We start from the raw sequence: 25,674 nt of genomic DNA, 5'->3' as shown, positions 1-25,674 counted from the left end.
AGTAAACACGTGATTTTTTTCCCCTAAAAATTTTGTTCGTTTTGCGTTAAATCTTACCATTTTTCAGACATTCACTATTTCAGTGTACACTTTTAGTAATATTATTAGTATTTTCTATGAAACATGAGCATAAGTTGCATTCAAGACATGTCCCTGTTGGTAGTCAAACTTCACATTCAGGTGTTTTTCGGATGTGCGAGTGCTGTCTAATGTATTAATCAAGTTATGAATTCTCTACGTGATTCTTTCGCTTATGCCGAAATTGACAGCTGTCTCAGACGCTGTAACTGAAAAGATAAAGAATCGCTTGTAGTATTTAAGCCCAGAATAAGTTGGATTGGCCTGATATCCCGTTTGAAATTAAACAAAAAATGATCAGGCGATTAAAAGCGAATGTTCCTTCAGGTGAAACGGTATTGAAACCACAAAAAGCCAATTTCGAATCACCACTTCGAATTTTTAGAAGCACAAGACTCGGAAATTGATAATGCATTCCCTGTGAAAACGCCATTTAATGTTTGCTTCACCGCAGCAAACATGAAATAGCGTTTTCACAGATGACCGAGTCTTTGGCCTTCGAAAATTTAAAATGGTGGCTGGAAGTCGGCCATTTTTGGTTTCAATACTTAATGTTAAATTTATGAAAAATTCTAACCGTGTTGCATCAACACATAATTAAGACGAATTTCAGTTTATATTGCATGTTATTGATTTATACCGAAAAAATACACACCTCATTCAAAATATGAACTTTTTAACAAACACCAAAAGTTATAAATTTTTTTAAACTTAAATTAGGGTGAGAATATTACTGTTTTATGAAAATACAAGTGTATTTGAATAAGTTTATCGAGAGATATATGTTAAAAAAAAGAAAAAACTCCATACAATTTTTATGCTCCTTAAACTCCGATGAACTTCAAATTTTCGTGGCTTATTGTAGAGGTCAAAAGTAAACTTTTTCAGCCCGGCGCTCATTAAGATCGATAGTTTCAAAAACGGCCATATCAAATATGGCCACTCTAATGTCTATGTTATAAGTAGCTCCACCTTATTTCAAGTTTTGTCATTTTCTTAGTTTCGCAAGACGCTTGGATATTTTATATATTATGCCGGTTATTTTTACGACGATTTTATTTTTCTAAAAACGCGGTTCCTCACGGCGATTTTTCAACTAACTTGGTTCTTGGTACAATTTTTTGAGATACGCGGTTTTTGCATAGCAAGTATTCTAATCGACTATTTTTGATCTAGTTGAAATTTTGCATATAAGCTAAAGATGTCATTTTGTGCTATTAGAATTTTTTTTTGAATCGCGACTAATTTGTGAAAAGGGTTTATGCAAAAAGGGTTTCGATTATTACAAAAGTTTTTAGAGACCCAAAACAATTTGTTTGATCGTTAAGAATAATTAAGTCTTCTCGGAAAAAACGAAACGTAGAACCAATTTTTTAAAACAATGAATATAAAAAAATAAAATAATTTACCCTAAACAGCTCATATTTGAAAAGTTTTATTTATTTTTATAAAAACCGCAACAGATTAGCTAAACAGTAATGATTGTCTGATCATGGAGAAATGAGAAATAAAGTAATCAAAATTTTTACCAAAAAGAAATTAATGCCAAAAAAGAAAAATTACATCCTCTGATCATAGTGAAAAGAAAAAAACATATTTGGAACTTTTTGAAATAATAATAATAGTTTTTTCTTCTTTCCTGGGCTTGGTGGTTAGCCTATAGGGCGCGTACTCCTGGGTGGCGGATGGGAGTGGGAGATGAAGAGAGTTGGCCATCTATTACTTTTCCTTTTTCCTATTATGACTTCTCTTGGCTATCTCCTATGTGGGAGAATTCTTCTACTTATTGAAATATGCTTTTATTTTACAAAAGGCTAGTTTTGAAGAATGGATCTCACACGTGGACCAAACCACCGTTTTGTTGTTTTTGTTTTTCGCTTTTTTTCTTTTTCTTCTCTTTTTTTTCTTTCTATATTGTCTTTCTTTTTTTCTACTTTTCCTTAGAAATAAATCGTCGGTTAGATTCGGTGTTGGCGCGGCTTAAAATTATGCAATTTTGAGTTTTCAATGGCAAACGATGCTAAATACGATTAAATTTTATCTCGCAAAGACCCGTTTCAAAATTCACAAAAAATATAAAGTTTTAAGGAGATGTGTCTTTATAGCTTAAATTTAAAATATTCTAAAAAGACCACAAAATGAGATTACAACTCGTATAACTTGCTCATTATCGACCTGAACAGGTTCAACTAAAACAGGAAGTCTTAAAATTTAAAGTTTTCACGGAAATGAAAAAAGTTTTCAAAAATGGTTTACTCGAAACTGTGAGTTTTGAGTTGTTGAGTCCATAAAAATATACAAAATATATTTTGTTGATTTCATACTGACATTATTGAAGTCTTTCTATATGCAGGGAATACCACGTAAAAACACATAAATTCCGAAATCCGCGTAAAAACGCGTAGAAAAACGGCGTAAGGGGAGACATTAGGCCTCGGTCATGCTGGATGTTGACCCGGGCGGTCGGTCGGGATTCTTGCCGCGGGTAAATAAACAGCCATAGGTAGAGCTGTTCATTGGCCTACGGCAGGAGTTTCGCCCGATCGCTCGCGTTGGCGTTCGGCCTGGCAGAGGCCTTAGTGTACCATTATTTATTATAACCTTTTTTCTCTTTTCTCTTCTTCTATACAATAATGAGTCAGACATTATTATTATTATTATTGTTATTTTAATATCATTATTATTTTTATCAAATTTTTTAAATGCATTAGAAGTGCATCCCAACCAATGTCTTATTATGTATGGCTAGTGATTTACTCGAAATGAGATAGTGGAAGTGCTTGAGGGTTGCACGATATCATGCTCAATTACAATGATTCGTGCAAAAATCTAGTATTGTCGTTCTGTCTCAAATCAGTAAGTTGGACAATACTATTTTGATCCGCCTGATCGCTTTATTGTTCCATCTCCACTATTCTACTAGTATAGCATGGACGGTGTATACACTGGAGACCTGGCCCTAGGCCTCCTTCTATACTACACAATTACAATTACAATAATAATAGTTTTTTCTTCTTTTTTTCATGGAAGGACAAAATTACTGTCTGCAATTTTGCTGATGGTGCTGGATTTTTTTTCTTTTGTTTATGATTTTTTTACTTTCTTGTTTGAGACACAAGACTCAAATCATGAAAAAATTTTATAAAAAAATAAATTTATTTTGAAAAAACTTGTTTTTAATACATAATTAATTTAATTGTTTTTCATATGTTTTGCTGAAAAAAAAAGTTTTGCGATGTATATTTTTGGCGTAGAATTACGTCTTAGGGCAATATGGGGGTACAAATTGAAGAACCGTAATTCCAATGATTATAGCTTAGTCGGTTTCAAGGATTTTTCCCATGTTTTTCAATCAAGTTATTTTAAAGAGAATTATCTCTGAAATTTACCGATTCACACCATTAAATTAATTAACCCCGAACCTTTTGCAAAAAAAAATATTGACATAAGACAGGCTGTCGTAATTCTACTTTAACCTTGCGATCTATAACTTTGCCAAAATTGTCACACCGATCAAACAAACCGTTCTGATTCTAAAAAAGTTGTAATCATCAATACCATTTTTACGAGAACCCATAAGAAAAATTATATTTTGGCTTCATAAGAGCATCTGTGCAAAGTTTCAACTAAGTAAATAGAAAATGACTATTAAAAAAGAAATAGTTCGTTACAATTTCTGCAGTTGGGCGAATGCGTAATTTATTTTACAATCAATTGATGTGCAAACCAAGAAAACTCGTTAAAAAACTAACCGATTGATAAGCATTTGAAATTGGACCTGATTTCGTCCCCTTTCTGATTTTCGAATTTCATTCTACATTCCTATAGATCCTTCGTAGTTCTACGTCCAAAATAATAAGTAAATAATGGTTTTAAAATTGTAACTAATACACTTCAACATGCAAATAAATTATGTACAGTGAGGTGTCGATTAAATCACGGTCCTTTTTTTCACGTTTCGTTTTAATCACTCTCAAATTTATCACGCCAAGTATTTCGATTTTTTCATGCTTTTAAAATATGAAAAATATTATAAATACACGAGTTAATCAATCTAGATATAACCTTTTTAATACGAACTTTAACATTTGTTGAAATAGTTCGCACAATCAATTCTTAAATAAACATACAGATTGATAATTTCTCCTGGATTTATGTTGTCAACAAATTTCCAGGCAATCGATGCTTTCAAAGAAGAGTTCTTCACATATCTAACGGACCATAGCTTGAATTGCGATCCAATTTACAACTGTGACGAATCTGGCTTGTATTTCAAAATAACGCTCCGTGAAACATTACCTCATTTGAGGGAGAAAAACGCTTCGAAGAAAAAATACTAAAAACAGATAACGGACTTATTTTTAGGCTCCGCTTCCTGATATTCGATAGAGTCAAAGGTCAAAATTTTCCCAAATACATTGCATTAGCATTCTCAGGAGCATATTCATAGACAACATTGCACCGAAGAGTACACAATTTCGAAAGAGTCTTAAATTTTAACTCGATTTACCAATCATTTCTATAACAGAAAATAATTTTCAGGATCTGAATGAAATCTGAATAAAAAAATTCCCGGAAAATTTCATCCCGGGACGTCCTGGGAAGGACACTCTATACTGGAGCTGCAAGAAGAACGAGCTTGTCACACACAACTTTTGACAGTCAAATTGTCAATATTGCCAATGGACAATTGGACACTTCATATAAAAGCGATTCCAATAACTAGTTAGATAAAGATGAACCGATGGAAGCAGATACATGCAGTGGTTATGTTGAATATATTAACCCACTAAAATTTATCGAACAAAACTCCCGCAAAACTGCAATTGAATATATGAGCTAAACAATTTAGATTTAGCTCATATATTGTCCTTAAGAAAAATTCGTGAAAAGCCATAAAAAGGCACTCCATGAATAGAACTTTGAAGAACTTTTTGTTTTTGTTTAATTTTGTATTTTGCTTCGATTTGTTTAAAAATAATGGTTAAGTTAATAAACAATTTAGACAATTAAGTACTTGTTGACCGTAAAACATCGACTAGGTCATTTTCAGGGTTGATATTTGTTAACACTTTTGAGTGAAAGTGAAAAATAGCATCCATAAACGTTATTCTTTCACAATCCTTTCAGAGTTCTCCCTTCCCGCTTTTTGCATGGAAGTGAACTGTCAAAACACCTCATTATATTTCATGCGATGGAAGCAATACAACAAAATCAGTTTATCAGTTAACGAAGATTGTTAAGGCATCGGTCAGTGTCAGTGAAAAAGTGTTTCGGTGAGGTTCATTTTTATTGAGTGGACTGGTTGTTTTTCTTTTTCGCTTTGAAGTGAAGATCATTTGGTTGGATTTGTCGTCAAATTCTATTCCGTTACCGTGAACGATGCGCGCGATCTATTTCATCTGAGTATAACAGCACGTTACTAGGACGAAAGTCTAGTGTATCTGAAAGAGTGCTGCGATCATTGGAAGTGAAAATTGAAAATGATTGGCTGTAATTTTCTAAGAATTTTGCTGGAGAAAATGACTTTTATCAGCACTGGTCATTTATACATAAGAAACCTAAATTAATCCACCTAGCGGTCAAACCCAACCTTTCTCATTCAAGTTTTTATTTGCTTAAATAGATTTACATGAACGCTTCAATCCAATAAATGTATATTCACTCTTTAGGTTCTAGAATATTGATGTTGTAATCTATACATGTAAATATGCAGTCCGGTCTGTTTGTCTGTCTGTCTGTCTGTCTGATCCATATAGGCTCGAAAACTACCGAACTGATCGATTGGTGCCGATAAAGGTTCCTATTCCTCCCTTTTCTGGAAGGGAGAGGTCCCTTACAAATGAAACATAAATTTCTGTGCAACTCAAGAACAAAACAAGCAAATGAAACCAAATTTGGCATGTGGATGTTTTAAGAGGTACCAAGTATGTCCATAATAGTTGGACGCCCCTCCATTTTCTGGAAGTGAGGGGTTCCATACAAATGAAACACAAATTTCTGCACATCTCGAGAACTAACCGAGTAAATGGAACCAAATTTAGCATGTGAATGTTTTTAGGGGTAACAAATATGTCCATAATGGTTTGACACCCCTCCCTCTTCTGGAAGGGAGGGGTTTCATACAAATGATACACAAATTTCTGCACATCTCGAGAGCTAACCAACTAAATGGAACCATATTTGGCAGGTGAATGTTTTTAGTGGTAACAAATTTGTTCCATAATCGACCTCAGGCAACATTTTGGATTGTAAGATGGCAACTTCCGGTTTCTGGAAAACAGCCAGAAATGGCCAGAAATGGCCGATATCCGGATCTAGAATGCTACACAGGAGCTAAAATCGATCGCAATTGTCTTCGAATTCCATTATGAAATCCAAAATGGCGACTTTCGGTTTCGGAAAAACAGCGGACCAAATACCACCCAATATGGGTATTTCCGGAACCGTAATGATGCACTGGAACCACAAATCGACTTCAGACAACATTTCGAATTGTAAGATGGCAACTTCCGGTTTCTGGAAAACAGCCTGAAATGGACGATTTCCATTAAATATGAGTATCTCCGGAACCAGAACGATGCACAGAAGCTAAAAATTGATCACAGACAAAACCTTGAATTTCAATATGGTGACTTCCGGTGTCTGGCAAACAGCCAGAAATGACCAAATACCATTCAATATGAATGTTTTCGGAACCAGAATTACGCCCAGACGACAGAAATTGATTTCACAGGCAATTTTAAAGTCCAAAATGACGACTTTCGGTTTCTGAAAAACAGCCCAAAGTGACCAAGTACCACCCAATATGAGTATTTCTGAAGCCAGAATGTTGCAAGAAGCTAAAAATTGACCTCAGACACCATTATGAAATGTAGGATGGTAACTTCTGGTTTCTGGAAAACAGCCAAAAATGGCCGATTGCTGTCTAACATGAATATCTCCGGATCTAGAATGATACACAGCAGCTGAAATCGACCACAGACCCCATTTTGGATTCTAGGTTGGCGACTTCCGGTTCCTGGGAAACAGCCGAAAATGATCGAATAACACCCAATATGGGTGTTATTTTTTTTTTTGATAGTGATATAATCGACACGTCGCTATGTACCATTACCTTTTAAAATACAATTGAAAACATTTTATGTCATCACATGATGCTCATTCAGTTAAATTATGATTTTTTCCATGTTTTTATGATAAAAAATGATTACAACTATCTGATTTTTATTCGAATACACTCTAAAATATGCATTCCGTACAAGTGTCTTTTTCATAAGGGAATATTTAGAAATAAATTAATCCTTTTAAATTATCTAGCTTTTTTTAACTTTTGCGTATCATTCAAACCGATCAGGCAACACTGCCACGCACATGGCGCGCACAATCAGCGAGAGAGTAGTGCGAAGTGAGTGAGTGACACAAAAATAACGGCGTACCACCCGGTTTCGGAAGCATCGCGGCATGGCGTGGCGCGTGCAGCGTGCGAGTTCCCCCGGTAGCCGCATCGCATCGCATCTCTATCGCAGCAGTTTTTCCAACCCAACCAACCAACCGAGCTCTACCTACCAGCCATGTGCTGCCGGCCGTTATTCTTCCACACTGCAATACTACCTATACCTAGTATGCCGTATATCCATTGCGGCTTCTTCGTGCACAGATGCGATGCGTATACATAGTCAGTCCGTATACCGTCCGAGACGGGCGGGCAAAGAGCAATCCGTCAGTGCTGTCGGCGGCGAAACCGACTATGGTGAGGGGTGTTCGCATTGAAGTTTGTTTCGTGCAGCCGCATCGCGGAGTCAGAGCTCGAAGCAGACCAGAAGCCGGAGCAGAAGACCCATGTGTGTAGTAGCACGCCATCCGTTCGGTTAGTTTAGATTCGTCCGCCAAAGTGATCGCAAGTGAAAACGCAATTTTCCACCAAACTAACGTTCCGAGTTATTGTGTTCTCGCTGCGAGCAGATGCTGTTGGGCTGATAGACGGAAAATCGTATTCTTGATGAGCATCGGCGAGAGATTTGTTGAGGTGCGTTTTTCGGCATATGTTTGTGTGAAACGAGATTTTTCACCACCTCCCGAGATTGTTACCTTGAGGAGCACCGGCTTCTCGCGACACTGTGCCGTATGAAGATTTGTTTCAGTCGACAGTGAACCACGACGACGAATGTGAGAAGTTTGCCCATTGCTTGCTAGCACAAAGCACTTTTCCTTGCGAAATTCTAACCGACTGATCATCATCGATCAAGAAGAAAAATCTTTTCAACAAGCCATAGGCGAGTGAAGAAGTAAAAAAAGGCTAAGCACCGTGCGTGCATGCAGGTGGAAAGTTTTGTGTGCGGAGGTGTGTAACGAGTGGCGATCGCTGAGGTGTCGTGCACGCTTTTTCATGCAGAGCAAAGTGAACAGGGGTAACTAGAGGATTGTCGTATTCTAGCGGTGGCGGGCGGTGTGTTGAACGTGATCACCGTTTTTGTGGTCCAACGCCCACCGGTGAAAATCCCCCGTTTACCCTTTGGACATCCTCTTGGGGAGCCTTCACTCAATCCATCAGAAGGAAGCGCAGCCTGCAACTTATTTCGTCATTATATAAGTTTTTGTGGCATAGTATTCAAGTTTAAAACCACATATAACAATTCTGATAGAACCGAAATCGTCTCGTTACCTTGCGGCTCCGTATAGGGAAAACAGTAACCAGATGTGTCACAATTTTCGTTAACTGGACCGACTAGCGTGCTTTCTTGTGGAAAACGTGAATTTTTCGCGTGTCAAAAATCGTTGAAATTTTACCATTCATTCTGTGGAGTGAGAATCTGCAGCAAGGAGTGTCCCCGAAGTATTCAGATGTGCAGAGATAATTTTGGTAACTGCCAGAGTGCCATCAAGTGGCGGAAAACCGCGGAAAAGTCGCTCGAAAGTAACCGTGAAATGAGTCACTACCAGTTGCCTGCTAGTCAGTCAGTTAGTCAGCGCAGTGACCAAATGAGTGAGTGAGTGAGGGTCGGCTCTATGTCCGAGACAGTTTCCCTCGAAAGAAAGTACACAAATTATAAATCTTGCCTGAACGTCTTAAATAATCGCACGTATCAGACACGGCTTGGCGGCCGTTTCGGCGAGAGGGCTATTTATCGCGGAATCAGACACATTTTGAAAGCAATTTGTGTGTGTGGATGTGTGTGTAAGTAAGGAAAGTGTATCAGCAGAAACCGCCGAAGCTGTGGTTCTTTTCTTTTTTTTGCGAGTGAGAAATAAAAGCAGTGGTAACAGTGGTGGTCTGTGGCGGGGGAAAATAAATCGGGGATACCCATCGTCATCATCCCGTCATAGCCGTCATTAGAAGAACCATCGAAACCCCGTACCGCTGGTGTGGAAGCAAAGCAGCGTACCAACTCGTGAGGTGGCGGCAAATTGCAGCAGGAAAAACTGACAACGTGTAGAAAATTTGATTCAGCCGACGCGCCGTCAAACGAAACTTGCACTCGTTTTGCGGCTACTGAGAAGTTCGCCCGCTGAGTGACAGTTTTTTTTTTGCAGCAGCTCGGAATACAAGTAAGGATCGTTTTTTGTTTTGATCTAATTTGAAGTCAACGTTCGTTTCTGGTGTGTTTTTAATTCGGACTTAATTAAAAATAAATCGCTTCAAGTTATTTTATATAACACAGTTCGAATTTTTTTTTCTCATTAAATTTATGAATACATAAAAGTGAACTAATAGTGTTAATTCCAAGGTTAAATTATATAAAAATTTGTTTTCCATATTATAACGTTCACAATTCAAATCACCAAGCAATTACACCATGTATGACTGTTTTACTTACAGTGATGTTGATGAAATTTATGACAAAATGTACTTCACCATTAAAAAGTTCGGCGGAAAGTGACATTGATATTTGAAAACTCGACATTCAAACACGGTTACTGAATACTTTTTCTGTAATAAAGGTTAACCTGTTTGAATATTCATGTAAGTTGTTACATCGCGACTGTTGTTAAGGTATTTCTTTTTCAACAATGATGAAAATTTACTTGTGTCTTAAACAATTGTCACTTTGATGCTTATGGAAACATTTGTTACAGTGCAAAAAGTTATGATAATAATCTCATAAATGCTTTTATTGAACCCTTAATAATTTGTGATTCGTGTCGGTTTAAAGCAAAAAGCAAAGCCTTGGGGCTACATTCCGTTTCAAAACTCGACCTTCTGTTTATTTATATACAGACTTCGCAGCCGACCATTCAGTGTACAGGACAATTGGGGGGCTAGCGCTACGATCCTACTGACACTAACAGTCTCTCCCGAGCCGAGACTCAAATCTACGACGACTGGCTTGTTTGGCCAGCATCGTACCTCGAGACCATCTAGGAGATCGTGTCGGTTACAATGTAACAAAACAAATGCCACGGAAATCGAGTTTGTTATCGATAAGCATTAAAATCACGCCATGGAGCCTCAACCACTTACGTGAGGCTACGGTAGAAACATCATTACCACAGAATACCAGCCTCGAAACTTATAGCACGAAGCCAGAACCAAGCTTTTTCTTTTCTACTTGAAACCCCGAACAATCCTAAATTAATCGGAAGTCGATTGGTTTTGTCTCCGCTTGGCGCATTGAATTTCAAATTTGTATGAAGATTTGTATGGGAAAACCTTCTATTTGGCATTTTTCATTCTAGAGAGTCCAAAATGGCCTAAACCATACGTTTTATAACTTCCAAAGCTAGAGCTGTTCGTAATTGAGTAGGTATGTCGAATTGAACGGTGAAAATCAGCATTTCTGCCAACACTATCAATAATAATTGTATGGCGAGGGCGGTTATAAATATTTTTTTTTACAGTATTGCTCTTGAAAACTACTGAAATCGACAGAGTTAGGTGTTTTTCGACTATAACAAACTTTTCTGGGACTGCCATGCAACTTGTTTAAATTTTCTGGCATTGCCATTATCATGCATGCATAATAGGGTATCAATCGAATATAGGGAAAAGTTTGACCATTGAATTTCAAAATACGGCAGCTTTCAAAAGTTTTGCCTTCTCGAAAAAAGTCCCTATGCAAAACTTAAGCACATTCTGGTTTCGTTGAATCAACCCTCAAAGCGATCAAAGTTTGGTTTTTCTTTTTTTACGTTATTCTTCTGGAATAACTTCAAAAAAATTTGATATTTCTGCAGGAAACTCCCGTATTTCAACAGCAAATATCAAAATTCGAATATGGACAAATGTTTAAGAACAAATTTGTAAATTTAAGCTAGACCACACCACAACCACAACCCTTCTAAGAAACTATGTAAATAGTATGAAATTCAAACGATAAGTAACCTTCTTTAGCCGCTTGTCATCGACTAAGATGCAAATTTATGCAGCTGGAACCTTCAAGAAATCTTTTTTATGTCCTAAATCTTTCGTTTGGTGGTAATTTGGAGATAGTATCTCGCGCGGAACACATTGAAAAGTTTACATGAATTTAAGTATGAGTGGTGCTCTCTGACTTTATTACTACGTTTCCCCTTACGACTAAATATAACACAGTTCAGCACTTACCTATCCAAACAACTCCGCAATAGCAAAACAAACCTGTTTTCTGAAGGCTCATGATGAAAATAAACAGATGAAGCAATTGAATTTGTTCTATAGCGGATATGCACACAAAGTAAAAAACACGTCTGTTTAAGTTGATTTTGCAAGTGTTAAACACCTTCCCTTATCTCGTGCTCAGAAGTAAGCTGTTCATAAAATAGGCCAACAAAAACAGCTTTTCTGCATTCTGCATTCTCTATAACTGATCCATTTAATCGCCAATGGGCGAACCACTGTGCGCCGTCAGAAGGATTCAGACACCGGAAGTCGCCATCTTACAACTCAAAATGTTGTCTGAGGTCGATCGATCGATTTGTGGCTTCAGTGCATTATAACAATTCCAGAAATACCCATATTGGGTGGTATCTGATCATATGCCGCTGTTTTTCGGGAACCGGAAGTCGCCATTATAGATTTCAAAATGGCATTTGGAGACAATTTCTGGCCTCCATGCGTCATTCTGGTTAAAGAAACACTCATATTGGGTGGTATTTGGTCATTTTCGGCTGTTTTCCAGACACCGGAAGTCGCCATCTTACAATTCAAAATGTTGTCTGAGGTTAATTTGTGGCTTCAGTGCGTCATAACAATTCCAGAAACTCCCATATTGGGTGGTATTTGGTCATTTGTCGCTGTTTTTTAGAAACCCCAAGTCGCCATCTTGAATTTCAAAATTGCATTAGGGGACAGTTTTTGGCCTCTGAGCGTCATTCTGTTTAAAAAAACACTCATATTGGGTGGTATTTGGTCATTTTCGGCTGTCTTCCAGACACCGGAAGTCGCCATCTTACGATTCGAAATGTTGTCTGAGGTCGAGTTGTGGCTTCAGTGCATCATAACAATTCCGGAAATACCCATTTTGGGTGGTATTTGGTCATTTGCCGCTGTTTTTCAGACACCGGAAGTCGCCATCTTAGATTTCGAAATGGTATTCTGAGATATGGCAGAAGAAGGAAGGGTGTCGAAACATTATGGACATGTTTGTTACACCTAAAAACATTCACTTGCCAAATTTGGTTATATTTGCTTGATTGGTTCTCGAGCTGTGCGAAATTTGGGTTTCATTTGTATGGGACCCCTCCCTCATAGAAGAGGGGAGGGGGTTTCAAACCATTATGGAAATATTTGTTGCCCCTAAAAACATTAACCTGCCAAATTTGGTTCCATTTAGTTGGGTGATTCTCGCGATAGGCAGAAATTTGTGTTTCATTTGTATGGGACCCCTCCCTCACAGATAAGGGAGGGGAGTCAAACCATTATGGACATATTTGTTACCTCTAAAAACATTCTCATACCAAATTTGGTTATATTTGGTTGATTGGTTCTCGAGCTGTGCGAAAATCGTGTTTCATTTGTATGGGACCCCTCCCTTGTAGAAGAAGGAGGGGTGTCAAACCATTATGGATATATTTGTTACCCCTAAAAACATCCACCTACCAAATTTGGTTCTATTTGCTCGGTTAGTTCTCGAGATGTGGAGGAATTTGTGTTTCATTTGTATGGAACCCCTCCCTTACCGAAGAGGGAGGGTGTCGAACCAATATGGACATATTTGTTACTCCTAAAAACATCCACATGCCAAATTTGGTTCCATTTGCTTGGTTAGTTTTTGAGATGTGCAGAAATTTGTATTTCGTTTGTATGGGACCCCTCCTTTCCGGAAGAGGGAGAGATCTCAAACCATCATAGGAACCTTTCTCGGCCCCTAGAACCCCTACATACAAATTTTCACGTCGATCGGTTCGGTAGTTTCCGAGCCTATATGGATCAGACAGACAGACAGACAGATAGACAGACAGACCGACAGACACACAGACACACAGACACACAGACAGACAGACAGACAGACAGACCGGACTGCATTTTTATAGGTATAGATTGAAAACTATGCGTTTGGCAAATATGTCAAATAACTGTTTTATTTTGGGAGATAAAAAAAACAAAGTTCAGAAAACAAATGCACCTTATGGCTATAATCAACATTTTTGTAAAAATGCATAGTTTTCCATCACATGTATAATCGCCAATATCTCAGCCCTCCGATAAGATATCATCTCTTTTATGTAAATTTTCGTCTTGAATCCCGCTTTGCAGTACATATTTTAGTTCTCGATCAAAAAAATATTTCTTATGTGTTTTGAAGGGTTTTATCTAAAATTTATAAGAAAAATTCACTTTCCCGCGATCTTCAATAGGCTCTGAGTCAAATAATTGAATGCGATACTAACCTAAACCATGAAACATATTCATAAACAACCTCACAAAAATAAAAAAAATATATGGAAAAATATGGGAATCGAGCAGAATTGAAAAATGTGCAAAAGAGTGATTTTGTAGCTTGCAAAAGTCAGTTTTCTTAAATCACGTTTGGAAAACCTGAAAACATTGTTTTAGAATGTCGAAATGTTCTACAAAAATGCTATAAATAACATTATCTTTCAACTTAGGGCTGAACACTTTGACTTTTTCAACATCGATTTTTTTTTGGACAGCAACACCTTTCTTTACACTTAAATTGCAAATATTTCGAAAAAAACATGTTTTCAAAATGTTGCACACTATTAGCTTTATGATTTGAAATGACTTGGTATTAGTTGCAATTCAAAAGCGGCTTACCTTCAAGAAAATGTCGTTGTCAAGCGAGCTAGGTTTAGGATTCAAACCCCTCCCCCAGTGCTTTGATTTTTGTTTTCTAATATTACATGGCTGTTTATCAGTGTGCCAAAGAAATGTATGGAAAAAAATTTGACCTTCGAATTTCGCTCAGAGGTACACACACTTCATGTAAAATTTCAGCTCAATCGGATTTCGGCTTGTGGAGCTTCGCGATGGCCAAAATTTTAATTATTTGACCAACGAAAAATGACACAAACAGTAGTTAATGTTAGTAGTTATTGTAAAAATCGATGATTTGTTTTTGAAAATAATTTTCCTAGAAATGCATAAAACTTCGAGGTCTGGTGCTGTCCTATTTTTTCCCCGATTAAAAAGAAAAAACTTTGACCGTCTTGTGGCACAACTTCCAGAAGTCCAATTGCGAAGGTCACGTTAATCTTTTAGACCTTTACCAGGGACTAGTAATACATAAGTTCCCGTACATGCGGAGAAAATAACGGCCGTCAGTAATGAAGTCTGTAGCAAGGTTAATTTTATCAATCAAATTCTACTTTAATTCGATTACTGAAACCCCGAAGAGTAACCATTCTCGTTTCCGATTTTTCTCTCTGTTCTTTTTTACCGTTTTAGTTTTCGGCTTTGTCCTTGTAGCCTATAGTTGCCTACTTGTCATCGTTGGTTTTCCCACGGGAAACAAGGTGTTTAGTATCTGCAGTCTATTCCGATGAAGGAATGTCGGGAAATTATATTATTTCATACAATACAACGGAAGGTTGCATCGAATGTTTGTCTGTCTGTGGTGATGAAGTTTGTGAAAATACCTGCTCCTGTGAAATAGGCTGTTGCTTGATTGAGCTGGCATTTAGCATGGAGACTTTTTTCATAAGACGAAACTCAAAAGTTTCCTATCGCTAAACGAAATTCGGAAAATCGATTTTCATTGGTATCTTACTGTTTACAGGGTGAGAAAAAATTATCCGTGTTCAATGTTTTATTCATTACTTCATTCTTTCAATATAAAACAACAACATATTTATACAAAATGTAGATACATTAGCATGGTTCATAATAGTTACATCACGGACTCGAAATGTCCTCTCTTGGCTTCAACGCACGCCTTCAATCGTTTAGGGAAATTATCGACGATGGACGATAGTTCTTCCACAGATATGGCATCCCAGGCTTTGGTTAGAGTATCTTTCAAATGATCCAATGATTTGTGCGGTTTAGTACAGACTCTGGATTCAAGAATAGACCAAACGGAATAGTCCATTGGATTTAAATGAGGAGGCCTTCAAGGCCATTCATCTTTAGTTAAATATTTCGGGAAAAGTCTGCTACAGAGTTCCAGTGTTTTTTTCGCTCCATGCAATGGAGCCCAATCTCGTTGTAATATCCATTTAGTTTTACCGAAATGTACACGTGCCCAAGGTACCACTGTGTCGGTTAAAAGCGTTTAGTAAACAAATTGATTGATTTTTACACTTTTTTACCGGTAGCCGTAATTCCCGCCCAAATCATCACCGAAACTAAATGATGTGATCGCGCTACGTTAATACGCTTAGAAGAGCCTTTAGGCAAAAGCTGACGGTCATTTTGGAGGTTATGAAATTGCTCCACAGTGAATATTTTCTCATCGGTGAATAAAATTGTGCGATGGTGTCCATCGATAAATTCTTTCAACAGAACCTTCGATTTTTCGTAACGATTTCCTTTCATTCTGTCATTTAGGTTTTTGAAAATTTATAACAACGTATCCTAAATCCTTGTAAAGAATAATTCGTACAGATTTCGGGTCGATTTTTATTGATTTTGTCATTTATCGAATTGACTTTCTATAATCACGGTTAATCCGGTGACGAATAATTATCCGATTCCCAGGGGTCCTAACGGTTCTTTTTCTGCCTCTTCCTGAACGGTCCTCTAAATTTCCCAGCTCATTATATCGTTTTATAGCGTCTTTAATGGTTTGTATAAGCATTTTTAATATACTAGCGATACTTACTGGACGCTTTTCTTTTTTATACAACTCGATCACCGCACTGCGTAATGGACATGACTTCATTACGACACTTATTGCATACTGTTTCAAAAGAAATTTCGTGGTTTGATTACACATAGCCAAGGTTAAAAATTGCATAGGTAAGCTCATTTCAACATCTGTCAAATCTTAGTTATACACTGAAACAAAGAACACGGATAATTATTCCTCACCCTGTATGTTATGCGATAAACAACAATTCGATTGTTGGTTGTCTGCTAGATAGGGTTCTGATGGTAGCTGAGGAAGTTGATTTCATATTTCGTGGCCGCTTGATAAAGGGACACTTTTTTTGTACGTAACATTTTTGCAGTTTTCATCAAGCATAGTGGATTTAGTTTTTTGTACGTTTTTGAACCTTTTTGCTTGTAAGTCCTGACCAAGATAGGCTGAGAATGTACAAAACACGTTTCAGGTATCATTTTACATACAAAATATGATTGCATTTTTCAAAACTACTTGTTTTTGTATACAAATATTCGCTATGGCATTGTTTCTATTCGCCCCGCCAATTTGCGAACCGGGAGTTTTCCATGAAACATAACTGAAAGCTTGATAAGTAACTTAAGGCAATTCTCAAATTTACTGTAAAATCTTGGAATGCATTACTACCGACCCAGTACAGCACACGAAGAAGCTAAAAGTAGAACAAAATAGCTTTCATAAGCAAAGTTTTTCGGTATTCGGTAACGCTCTGAACTCGAGCCTTTATTTTGTAATTTTTCAACTAACTAACAGTTGTGCTTCTAACCCATAAATGAGTTTGAAGGACTTGTTAACTATTGAACTATCCGAAAAAATTGTTTTACTTGATTTTAGAGTCTTATCAAAGACTAGTAAAAACATTTTTCAAGTACACAAGTTTAGATCCTATTCACCCCGTTTTACGGTACAGGCTAATTCTAAGGTTACATTATATATTTAAACCAATTATCGTGCCTTTTTTTTTCAAATTTATATTCAACAGCAAAGACTTTTTTAATAATATACATTATGAATCTTGCATATCCACAAACAAAACTTCAGGTATGGTATGATTTATTCATAGGTTCATGTGTTTTATATGACATATGACAAATGTTAAGGACAACAGATTATTTCTTACTGTGCCAATTGCTGAGCGATGTCCACACTATTCTACAGTCCAAAATCAATGTTAACTGACCTGGATTTCAACATACGACAACTGGTTTGCACGATCGGCGCCTTACTCCGACATACATTAAAAATCCTCTACCAGATATTCGCAGTTTACCAGTCTAGCTGAATTGTTTGTATAGATTTATCAGCACGAGAAAACAAAGTAGTTGTTTTGATTATTATTTCAATCTCAACAATACCCCCAGACTCGAAATAACTGCAGTCGGCAAAATTGTGCACGCACATGGGAGTTTTTCCCTTTATCTTGGCCAGGAAGGGACACGGGGAAACCGTTGCGTGACGCGGTGTGACCATGCAGCCGAGCAGCAAGTGGGGGCGTGCGGAACGCACAGACAGACGATCAAGAGCCGTGCTAAAAAGTCTAAGATGAAAAACTCATCACGACTCAAGCCGAAAGAGTAAATATAGATCACCCCGTCGTCCGGTCGGTCTGTCGGTCGGTCGGTCGGTCGCTCGGATCTCCTCGGTTGATCGGTTCGTCCTCCCAGTGGGTGCCAAAGTGCCAACAGCCAACAGCGGCGGTGGCAATCGACGGCGGGCGCTCTATGTACAGACGAGACACACACGTTTGCATACAGGATATAAAGTACACCTTGAGACGCACGGGAAAAGCGGTCGACGACGGCTGCCATACCACGCGTTTGCGTGAGATCAAGTCAAGCTGTGGCGCGGGAAAAGTCTATATGGATGAAGAAGCTTCACAGGATGACGATGATTTTCTTTGCGCATCTCAACCGTCTTTAGAGAACACCGTCGAGCGCTAGACAGTGCGCAGAGTTTGAAGAACCGAAAAGCGCTGCATTGACCGAGAAAGAGAGAGAGAGAAAGAGAGCGTGAGATGGGATGGCAAGTGATGAAAATTGGTTACGATGTTTACCAGAAACGATGTGGCGTGTTTATGTGTTCAGGTACCTTTATCTATCTGACAACGTGGCCTACCTTCCTGCCGACTTGATCTTGATGCAATGTGAACGAAAATCCTCTGCTCGGGCCAATCAGTTTAAGGGTACTGTCGCGCGACCGACCGTGCTGTTATTTTCCATTGCTATATTCTGGCATGTCGATCAAACCCGGTTGCGGTTTTCGGTTTCTATTCAGTTGATGACATATTCTAGGGCCTTTTCTATAAAAAAAATACTTATGAATTATTACCCAAAATTACTTTTTACTACAATTCTAAAGGAGCAAATTGGAACAAATCTTGTAATAAACTGAAGGCTTACTATTCAAATTCCGTATTAAGATATTTCCTGCCAATTTGTTCAACTGATGCATTGAACTTGGAATAGAAAATCAAAACATTAAAACATGACAATAAACATGACGTTGAGTAGTTTTTATATTTTTCAGAAAGGTAATGTTTTTCAAGTTTACTGATAACAGTGTTATATAGTAGAATTTAAAGAATACTTTATGTTTGTGTCCTCTTTGCGGAAACAGAAACTAACTTTTAATTTAAAGTTTAATTCAGCGATTTGGGCCGTATATGCAAACTAGTTCATCAAATGCGGTTATTGTTAGTTTCTTTGTTCAAATGCTCCCGTATGTTCGCAAAGCATTTACCGTCGATGATGTAAATTATCACTCACGCACATTTTTTTCGCAAGCCTACAGCAAACTTAATGAGCATATTTTTGAACAATTTAGTACGACGAACTTGAAGTCCTCAAGTAGTACTACAACTTTGTTGAAAAGAGTATTGCTCGTACTCAAACACCGGAGCCGTGAGGGCGGATTTAAGAAATTTACCAGAGTGTGCTTATACAGCTCCGATGTTTGAGTACGATCAATACTGTCTTCGATAATACACTAAAGTCATTTTTTATGCGGGGGATACGTTCCAAATTTGTATGTGCCCGCGTAATAAACGACTTTTTTGAGTTGCAAATATAACATAGAAAACCGTCCTAAAACGTTTAAACCTCGTTTGAATATGATAGTGGCCAATCTAGAGACCAAAATGCAATATTTTAAATTTTGAGTATTTACACCAAAAACTGTAGGTTTTTTTGAAAACTGATATATGATCACTAGTGGCCTAAAACGGAAAACGTGATTGAAATGAGGTCGATATCTTGTACCGTTTTTGAGTAAAGGAGGAAAGCAACCCGCCTAAAAAACTGCGTAAAAATAGACCTTACTGTATTGGCCGTCCACTACGGGGCTCGTCTTCATCGCTCCTATGACCGTGTTCTAACTCTGCTACTTAATATTTCACGGTTCCATGCGAAGGATCATGCTCCTTTGATACATCTCACGGTTCCATGCGACTAAATGTATAAACCCTCGTACCTGAGCTACTTCTTGAGATCTTTTAGAATATTTATTCGAAGTTACTGAGTACTTAAATAACTACGTCTAACCATTCAATGGTTACTAGTAAGAAAAGAACTCTAAGGGAGGTGCAACAAGGTCGATTTGGTTCGATAATTTCAGTATTTTCTGTCTGCGTGTGTGTTACACAAGCTCCCCAACCTCGTTTTTTTGAAGATAGATCGATTTCATCTTTCTTAGTGTCGAACGAAAAAACTAGTTGTTCTAGTTGATCGCTATTGAATTTTATTGTAATGTGACTTTCATTTTAAACATCATTAGTATTTGAATATAGTTTATTTTCCATTAATCATTGAAGTTCCGTTCTTCGCGTAAATAGTTCACTTTGTTTAAAACTTAACATGTTTATTGCTTTTTAACTGAAAATATATTTCAACTTTACCTCATTTAGATAGTCAGATATTTCACGAAACGCGACCAAATATATTAGTTTTGCTCTAACTTATATGCGTAGGCAAGGGAAGGGGGGGAGGTTGAATTTGCAGTTTACGAACGTGAAAACTTGCTCCTCGATAACCGTGCAAATTTGTCCCATCTCACAGAATGGGGCAAATTGGTCCATTGGTGCGACAAAACCTCATAACTCCTTAACGGTTGTTTCACAGTGTTCATGTCTTTGGCAATGTTGTTCAGCAGAAAAATATCTTTATGAAAAATGTATTCAGGCAGCTTTAATTTTCTTCCTACAGATGGTGCTGATATCTATCTTCTGAATAAATGGTGCTAGCTTTTTTGTTTCTTCGGAAGAGTTGTTTATATCATCAATTGACATAAAGTTGTCCAAAAACATTGAAATTGTAGGATTAACCGTTAACGAGATATGATTATTTTCATTATTCATAAACCAAAAATTTCAGTATATGATTATAACTAGGAATTGAGTACGTATGTTTCACTTCAGATATGTTAAATCTTTCGAATCGTCATGAAACGAATTATCAACAATTTGCAGTTTTTGTTGTGCAAATCTCCGAGAAAGCGACTCCACCCAGGACCCTAACTTACGACCCGTTGATAAACGGACAAGCACTCTGGGGTGGATCATGAAAATTGTTGAACCCTATAACTTTTCAAATTCAAGTCATAGAATATTAATGTCTTCAGCAAAGTTGTTCGAATGATTGTGTCTATCTTTAATGTTTGGTCCAGTGATCAGTTTATACTGATCTAAATCACTTTGTTCTGGAGAAAAAATGCCCAATAACTTTTTAAGTTCATGAGAGGTCTCAAGTGCCACGCGAAGTTGATCAACTATACACTAAGGTCGCTTTTTACGCGGGGGATATGTGCCGCGTAAAAAAACCGCGTAAATTCCGGAATCCGCGCAAATCCCGGAATCTGCGTAAAAAACCCGCGTAAAAAGCGACCTTAGTGTATACGATTTACCATTTTGCACATCATGTTTTGATCTGGTTTGCTTCCTCATCTAGAAATCCTTTTTAAAATGGAATACCGTACTGCATAAAATTTCGAACACTTAAGCTATGACGTAACTTCTTGCACTAAAAAATTAACGAAAAATGAATTTTCTTATCGATCTTAAAAGTTCAGCATGTTGGTTATTTTATTTTTGTTGCAAAAAAGTGATATTTACATAGATTTAAACACGTTTTCTACTTGAAAACAAGGAGAATTCAGAAATCGGCTTTGATTTAAATTCCGAACACTTCAACGTAATCGCTAAGAGATAGATAGGCAAACCGTCTTGATACTGACTGTCACTTTTTTCAACACCTGCTGATTCCTTGGAGGAGACCCTACAGTAAAGAGCTATATATCACTGAGTGGAGGACATTCCAATAAACGAAATGGTATATAATAATCATCCTTTTTATTACACCAACTATGATAATTCGATTTTTAATGTAAAGTGTTTAAAGTTTGAGACTGTTCGAAGTTTGATTCAGAACGGGATAATTTCTATCTTCTTGAATTCAAGTCAAGGAGCTTTGGTATTTTCAAGAAAATTTTTTGGCAGGATTCCTTGTACATTCATTTAAAGCAAAGCAGTACGTGCTACATTCCATATCGGAACTTCGACTTCGGAATATATCGACTTCGCAACCAACTGTTAAGTTTACATGACAATTGCGGGGCTTGCGCTACGATCCTACTGACACTAACAGTCTCTCCCGAGGCGAGACTCGAACCTACGACGACTGGCTTGTTAAGCCAGCATCGTACCTTGAGACCAGCTGGGAGAGAGTACATTCATTTACAACATGTATTTTTTAGATTACTATTTCATCTAAGTCGCTCAATTTTAAAAGTTAATTTCTTTTTGCTACTCAAGTTCAAGTCTGAGCGATCTGGTGTCCCTAGATCAGTATTAAGAGAAGGGGCATACGCTATTGCGCAATCGTCACGCATTCCGTTCAATAGCGCCAGTTGGGACTCCATAGCGCTTGCGCTCAGGAGCATCCATGTATTGGTGTCGCTGTACAAGATTCTGGAAAACTATCTCCAGAACCGAGTACTTGTTTACAACACGGAGGACTGTCAGAAGTGCGTCCCAATTACCGCAGGAGTTCCGCAAGGTTCTATCCTGGGATCGGTGTTGTGGAATGTCATTTATTACGAGGGTTGAAACTCAAGTTTCCTGTAGGAGTTGTGATACGCAAGGTCGAAGACTGGATGCACTCCAGGAAACTGGAGTTAGCGCACCATAAGATGGAGGTCACGGTTGTGAATAACCGCAAATCAGAGCAACAGGCGGTGGTCAGAGTCGGAGACTGACGATAAGCTCACATATAAGAGTCACGTCAACTATGCTTGCAAGAGGGCTTCATCGGCTGCTGCAGCACTATCTCGAATTTCCAGCACCGACTTATTCCGATGGTATCCGGAATTGTGATGTTTGACTTCCACCTGACACAGATCCTGTCAGGTCATGGTTGCTTCAGGCAGTACCTATCCAGGTTCGGGCATGCGGGGTCCCCCATGTGCCCCGAGTGCGTGGATGCGGAAGAGACTGCTGAGCATGTCAGCGGGCCAGACACTACTCCGGACAGCCTAGTTCAGAGGATGTGTGAAGATCCGAACATCTGGAGGGCGTATTGTGCAGCCGCCTCTCAAATAGCCCTGGAGTTGCAAAGCAGGCGACAGGTTGACCACCAACACGCCAGTGTTAGCTAACTGCCAGTCTCCAGGTTAGTTAGCTAATTAGCTAAGAGACTTGATAGAGCCAGGAGGTTGCACAAAGCATAAAAGCCGCTCCCCGAAGCAATACTTAGCGATCATTCCCGGGAGTATTATGGGCTGGAGACAGGAGGGATTTTAGTGGGTCCGGTCACTGATTCAAACCAACCTCACACTTCCTGAGGTTTAATTGTTTGGAGCGTGGTTTATTGTCATGTATAAAATCATTTATACATATCTCTTTTCACACACATACACATTCTAAACTTATTGATCATGATTCATGATATACAACAAAGATGTTTGACAAAGATGACAAAAATGTTCATTCATCGTCTTCCAAATCATTTTCAATGTGGAGGAGTTTCACGACAGCTTATTTATGTTTTGCGGGAATCAGTTTAATCAAAGTTTGTTGCGCTTCAGGAATTTGTAAAAATGTGATGTCGTCATAGAAAGCTGCCGCGAAACGCATGATTTAGGGTAACGGGGGTATTTTGGCCCACATGCATATTTTGACCCACCCGTTAACATTTTACGCATTTTATCTGAAAAATTCAATAAATATAAAAAAACTATGCATGCATCATTGAAATAACAACCTTAGAATCATACTACACTATAATTTTCGGCAAAAAATTGACTCTAGTTAGCATTATTTTGGAATTAGTTGATACATATTCTAAGTCATGGCTGAGTCAACCTAAAGTCAAGAGGAAGTGGTAATATACAAGTCAACGTCCGGAAGCAAATGTAACAAATATGTATGTTTTTGAAACAACTCGTAGTAACATCAATAAAATATCATAGAAACAGTTTGTATACTCTAACAAGTTGGCAAAAGTTAAAATAGTAGTTTAAGGCATGGCCGAAATATGTTTGTCTTTTTCTAAAGCGAACATATTTTGGCCATGCCAAGTTTTAACAGCCATTCGGCCATTGCGCGCTAAACAAGAAGCAGCTTGTGACAATTTACAGGTAATTACTCCTTAATTTATCACATTCAACGATATGCAGTTTGCTGAGAATGCCTGTCAAACCGCATTCAAACCCAATCTTTTCATTTTTAGATGCCTAAAATTTACAAAAATTCACAGTAAAAGGATGTCCTCCTCAAACCTACTATTTGTGCTTTAAAAATACCGTTGATGATCTTAAATATAGTTAGTCCGAAATATTTCCATACACGGCTCTAAATATAGAGGTGGGCCAAAATAAAAATGTGGTGGACAAAAATATGTTTTTAATACCTCGTAGAAATTTTGATATTTCTAGAATATTTTTCAATATATTCCATTGTTGAACGATGTATGTTAAAATAGACACTAAGCTCTTAAAAATGGTATAATAGAGTAAGTATTTATGTTGAAAAATTGTGTTTGTTTTTAATACATTGTGCCTTCATTTCCCAAAGCTGGTCAAAATACCCCCGTTACCCTATACGTAAAAACATGCTGCACCGTCTGCCGGGATGAGATTAGGCCATGGGGCTGAGATTTAGCCAAAACTGGGAATGTTTGTATGTGAAATTACTGGAGATTTCTAGAACCTAATGCTCCAAACTCAATACTATAGGGGCCGTCCCTAAACCACGTGGTCATGAAGAGGGGGACGGGGGGGGTTTGTCAAAAGACCACGAAAGACCACGCACGGAGGTGGGGGGGTTAACGAAATGACCACGTGGTCTTTTTTCCTGACTTATAATTTATTGTTGCCACCAAGTCAAGAATGAAGCTTTTGCATTTTAGAAATATCGAATGTACTGAAAGTTTAATAATAAAAATGTGAAAAATTTAAGAGAATTTTTGGCACTTGACAAAAGAAAAGACCACGTGGTTAAAATCGCATGGCAGGGGGGGGGGGGTTGCCAAAAGACCACGAAAGACCACGGGGGGGGGGGTACAGGGGGTATAAAAAGCGATCAAAATATGACCACGTGGTTTAGGAACGGCCCCATATGTAACATGACATATTTATTCACAACTTGAATTGGAATATAGATAATATCAGTGAACTGTTTTACTTAAATAATGTTTCAAAGTACAGGTTAGAAAACACGCGCAAATAACGTTACCAAAAAATCTCCCATGTAAACCAACCCGATCAAGAAAATACATCAACTCAGATGGTACGTTAGGATGTCGTCTTGTCGTGTTTAGGAAATATTTGAAACTCCTCCTGTGATATTTGTAAACTCCTCAACACCTAACTTGATCATCGTAAGGGAGCTCCGTAGCCGCAAGGTTACAGAGTACGCTTTGCTTAGCGGGTGGTCGTGGGTTCGAATCTTAATAGAATCAGGCAATTTGGTTGTCAAAGGAGGACTGTAACATGGGTTTATTCACAGGCTCTCCACCACATATCCTTCCTTCAATCTGAATTCTGCAGTACTCCTGTTGACATTCCATCTAACAAAAAAAACATTCCCTTATATAATAAAATTATTCTGAATAACGTATAATAGTTCTCTCCAGGGTTGTAAATACAGCGCGAGTTGGGCTGGAGCAACGAGGTTTCGATGACAATGCTTAAAAAACAAACTGACCAGAGGTATAGCATTTAAGAGCCTCTTCAGGGAATTGCGATTATGACGCGGCGTTATGTTGGCAGGAGGAACGAGGTTTCGACACGACTCCTTCCTCTCGACAAAATGAGTCCTTCTCAATCCAGGGAATTGTAATTTGGCAATATTGGTAGGATAGAAAGAGGCTCGATTAGGGTTTGC

At 37.9% G+C, this 25,674-nt stretch overlaps 1 protein-coding gene across 5 annotated transcripts in view; it reads left to right on the top strand.

Moving 5' to 3' along the window:
* The first annotated feature begins 7,963 nt into the window (after positions 1-7,963).
* The window catches only part of LOC129720901 (protein vein), a 136,919-nt gene continuing 119,208 nt past the window's right edge, over positions 7,964-25,674 (top strand). For all 5 annotated transcript variants that reach the window (XR_008727309.1, XR_008727308.1, XR_008727307.1 and 2 more), the window contains exon 1: positions 7,964-9,627. The gene's annotated coding sequence lies outside the window, so the exon portion shown is untranslated. The remainder of the gene's footprint in view (positions 9,628-25,674) is intronic.

This window comes from Wyeomyia smithii, chromosome 2 (genome assembly GCF_029784165.1).
Source record: "Wyeomyia smithii strain HCP4-BCI-WySm-NY-G18 chromosome 2, ASM2978416v1, whole genome shotgun sequence".
Taxonomy (NCBI): domain Eukaryota; kingdom Metazoa; phylum Arthropoda; class Insecta; order Diptera; family Culicidae; genus Wyeomyia; species Wyeomyia smithii.
The sequence above is the reverse complement of the archived record's forward strand: the minus strand, read 5'-3'. Positions and strand labels throughout refer to the sequence as shown.